We start from the raw sequence: 5,000 nt of genomic DNA, 5'->3' as shown, positions 1-5,000 counted from the left end.
AAAAGGAAACGCAATAACGGAAGAATAGAAAAAAATAGAAAAGAAAAAATGTGAAGAACGAAGAGAAAAGAAAAGAAATAAAAAGAGAAACATGTCAGTCACTAACTGGCCTCACCATGCAAAAAAATAACACTTCTTACTATCGTGTGTGTGTGTGTGTGTGTGTGTGTGTGTGTGTGTGTGTGTGCTGCAACTGGCCTCACCATGCAACAAATAACACTATCTCCACTATCGTGTGTGTGTGTGTGTGTGTGTGTGTGTGTGTGTGTGTGTGTGTGTGTGTGTGTGTGTGTGTGATTCACCTCGGTCGGCTGCTGGTCACCCAGCCAGTCTTCCCCATTACGGAGCGAGCTCAGAGCTCATAGACCGATCTTCGGGTAGGACTGAGACCACAACACACTCCACACACCGGGAAAGCGAGGCCACAACCCCTCGAGTTACATCCCGTACCTATTTACTGCTAGGTGAACAGAGGCCACACATTAAGAGGCTTGCCCATTTGCCTCGCCGCTTCCCGGGACTCGAACCCGGGCCTCTCGATTGTGAGTCGAGCGTGCTAACCACTACACTACGCGGTGTGTGTGTGTGTGTGTGTGTGTGTGTGTGTGTGTGTGTGTGTGTGTGTGTGCAACCCTTTCTGTTTGTATCTCTACGTCTGTCCGTCTTTCTGTTTGTTTGTTTACGTTTGTCTCGATTTTATCTGTCACTGCCTGTCTCTCTGTCTCTCTGATCGTCTGTCTCTCTGCCTGTGTCTGTTTCTTTATGTGTTTATTGGTCTCTTTCTTTGGTTTTCTGTTTGTCTGTTTGTCTGTCTGTCTGTTTGTTTATCTTCCAGCCGGTCTGGAATTGCGTCTGTGTGTATGTGTGTATATGAGTTCGTGTATATGTAATTATGTGTCAGTGGCAGTTTATAAAAATATGACATGGTTTCCGCATTTATGTCGGTCACGGTGATGGACTTGGAATACCCGAGGGATGGTGTTAGATAGCGGGAGTAAATTAGCTTAGTTTTAATTACTTTTGTGGGGAATGTAATGATGCTTGCGAAATGAGGCCAAGGATTTTTTTCCTTGGGTAAGAGGGACACTGGTCAAGAGCATAAAGATATGAAAAGGCTCACTTATGGTCGATGTTTGATAGAAAAGTAAATGAAAAACAAGGCTTTTCAAACGAACTCTCTAAAGAATCTAAAGAGGTGGACAGAATAGGGATGAGAGAAAGGAGAGTTTTGTGCAGCGAGGCCGCGTGAGGAGAGGAGGCATGCCGTTAGAAAATTGAGAAGAGCGGTTATCGTGAATAAAGCGGTAGAAAATAGCAAGGGATGCAACATTAAAGCGATGAGAAAGAGGCTGAAAACATCAAGTTAGAGGTGCGGAATTGATATGGCGAAAAGCTTTTGATTCCAACAGGTTTAGAATTGCGGTATGAGTGGAATCTCGCCCACCTTCCCCTCCTCCCCATTTCAAATAAAAATCTGAAACATACTCAATACATGGGTACAGACTTAGAAACAGAGAGAAGCTGGTGGAGACTCAGAATGCCTAAGTTCATAGAAGTGGTTTTATATAAAGAAGAGACGTGAAACTTCCATTCCAGATTATATGTAAAGGACAGACCAAGGATGTTCAGTTCTCACCGTCCTTCCTTCTTCTCTACAACAAATGCTGTTTCTGCAAAGGACTTTATTCGTTCAATATCTTGTATATTATACATGAAAGGGGAGTTTTACTCATAAAACTCTTTTAGACAGGGTGGAGTTAAAAGCATTTCGTTTTATCAACTATACTCATCAAACCGCCTGTTTACTGCCACATCCCTTGCTGTTTTCTTCCCCTATTTCCATGCCAGCTGCTCTTCTGATCTTGCTACTTAGGGTTGACACCTGAAGAGCAGTCCGACTTGGGGACATTTGCGGTCCGCTCTCAAGATTGAGAATCCGAGGATAAGCACATAATGACAATAGTCCACCACTTCCACCACCACCACCATCACCACCACCATCACCACCACCACCACCACCACCACCACCACCAACAACAACAACAACAACAACAACAACAACAAACAACAACGACAAAAAGAAACGACAGTGAAACCAGAACAAATGCAAAACGAAGGATGGAAGGAAGAAAGGAAAAAAGGAAAGAAGGAAGGAAAAAAGGAAGGAAAAAAGGAAAGAAGGAAGGAAGGAAGGGAAAAGAAAAAAACAGGAAAGAAAGAAGAAAGAAAAGAAAAAAACAAAGGAAGGAAAAAGAAAGGAAGGAATACACTGATAAAAAATGTTGTCTAAATAAATGTGATAAATAAATAATAATACTAACTGATAATACTAATAAGGATCACCGCTGGGTTCAGATTATGTAAAAAAAATAATGATGGAGAGAGGATAAAGATGGAAGCAACGAAATGATCAAATAAAGCTTCAAATTTCGCTAAAAAGAATAATTAAAAAAATCTAGAGCAAATAAATGATAAAGTGTGTATTTTTCGAGGCGACAAAGCATAAAGAAATCCCAACACAAGTACCTTTATTTCTTTGTTCGTGACATGCAAACTCCCACAGGTGAATTTTAATGATTTCCTCAACAATGTGTGGACAGATGTGAGGTGACAAGAAAGAGCCTATATTTCTGAACATTTCTCCTTTCAAAAACACGCCTGTATCCATACACTTTACGAGGGACCTTCACTACACTACAATTTACAAGGGAACTCTTTATATTTCTCCTTTAACCCTTTCAGTGCTATGACACGTTTCCACATTCATTCTGCTTACTACTTCGTGATTTTATGTATCTTCAGAAACTTATGTGAGGATTAAAATGGTGAAGGCTGTGGTCCATTAATCTTCTGACCTCCATAGACCCTTCTTAATGTCAATAAAATCACCTAATCACACCTTAACTCGTAGTAAAACCTCTATTGGTAAAAAAAAAAAAAAAAGGTATAAACGTCAAATATCAAGAAAAAAAACAAACTTTTAACTTCACATTTATGTCTTTCAAAAAGGCTTCTGTCTATATTTTTCCTTTAAAAGTATAAACGCCCTAACATTACGAAGAAAAGAAAAAATATAATATTCTTTTTATGAGTTAGCTCTATACTTCCCTCTTTAAGATACCTACATCCTGCTATATATAAGAAAAAAAGCCTTCACAGCACAATCTTCACACACCATCACCTCACGTACAGTATAATTCCTCCAATGAGAGGCATACACTAGCCAACAATACGACCATATACAAAGGGATCTCAGGCGAACAATATTCTATACACTAACGAAATTCTGTGAAACCTGCATACACAGGAGTCCAAACATAACAATGGTTCCTTACAACAGTGTTCATTCTTCTGCTTCAGGGGCCGCGTGTCCAGTCCCGGCTGCGTGTGGCATGGTAGGGATGGAGGGGAGGGATGAAGGGAGAGACAGGATAGGTTTGGGAACACTGAGAATGGAGGTTAAGTGAGGAAAGAGAGGAGGAGAAGGAGGAGGATATGGAAGGATTCTGCTTGCTGTAACTGTGCTTTGGTGTAGGGAGCGGAGAAGGAAAGAGGTTCTGGTGGGTGTGTTGTGGGAAGAGATGGTGACTTACGAGAAAATTAAGGAGGAAGGAAAGAAAGGGAGAAAAGAAGTCACGGAGATGGAAGTGAGAGGAGCGCGAGGAAGAAACACATCAAAGAGAAGGAAGAACTGTCAGCGAGGCCATGAAGGACAAAGGATTAGGTAAAAGAATGCTTACAAAAGGCTTATAAGAAACAGCGACCACATTGGTATAAGCTGGGAAGAGGAGGGAAGGTAGGATGAGGAAGATGTGGACGGATTCTGCTTGTTACTATGTGCTGGTGGCAATGGAGGAGAAGAGAAAGAGAAAGAAAAAAAATGACAATGTGTTGAGAGAGAGAGAGAGAGAGAGAGAGAGAGAGAGAGAGAGAGAGAGAGAGAGAGAGAGAGAGAGAGAGAGAGAGAGAGAGAGTCTATAATGAAAGGGGAGGAACTCTAACGTGGCAGTGCAAGCAGTGTGTGGGAGAGAGAAGAGAGCAGGTTCTGAAGTGGAAGAGGAGGGTATCTGGGCCAGCATTTCTTGACATTTCTTACTTCACTCACCCCTTCAAGTCTTTCAGCATTGGCCACACATCCCTCACCCAGAATGAAGCAAAGAAGGCATTCATAACCCACACGTCAAGGAATTCATCAACAAATAATTAAAGTTTCAACCAATACATGAATGATAAGAAACAAAATGCATCTGCTCGTAAATCTATCAATATATAAAAATGAATTACCAAGTATGGCTATCAGATTGTCAAAACCTTAGGTAATGACAGCAACAATAGAGTCATGGGTCAATGCAGCTCCTGTGATAAACCAGTCACGAACACTCCAATCTTACCTCACGTATCAGCAGGGGTAGGCGTGTCCCAGGGTGGCGATGGTGTCGATCTATTCTAGGGATTTTGCAGCGGTGTACAGTGAGAAGAAAAAGAATGTTCTGGGATGAAGCGGGTAGAAAATATTTTTATCTTTCCTAGGAATGTGTGGAGAGAGAGAGAGAGAGAGAGAGAGAGAGAGAGAGAGAGAGAGAGAGAGAGAGAGAGAGAGAGAGAGAGAGAGAGAGAGAGAGAGAGAGAGAGAGAATGGATTCTAGAAAGTGTAAGGGGCGTGAATACAAGGTTTCAAGGGATTTTTTTAGGATTCTTTACCGTTAACAGTGAGAGGAGGGAGGAAAGGGATCTGACACGAGAGAGAGAGAGAGAGAGAGAGAGAGAGAGAGAGAGAGAGAGAGAGAGAGAGAGAGAGAGAGAGAGAGAGAGAGAGAGAGAGAGAGAGAGAGAGAGAGAGAGAGAGAGAGAGAGAGAGAGAGAGAGAGAGAGAGAGCAAGAACACTGGGACTTCTACACTGTCAATAATATGAAGTGAAGGGAAGGATGGGGTCTGGGGAGAGAGTGTCAGTGTAGTGAAAAAAGAAAGTGCGAGTGTGGAAGATTTTTATTCATATCCA

This window comes from Portunus trituberculatus, chromosome 48, assembly GCF_017591435.1.
Source record: "Portunus trituberculatus isolate SZX2019 chromosome 48, ASM1759143v1, whole genome shotgun sequence".
In the NCBI taxonomy this organism is placed as follows: domain Eukaryota; kingdom Metazoa; phylum Arthropoda; class Malacostraca; order Decapoda; family Portunidae; genus Portunus; species Portunus trituberculatus.
Note: the sequence above shows the minus strand (reverse complement) of the source record.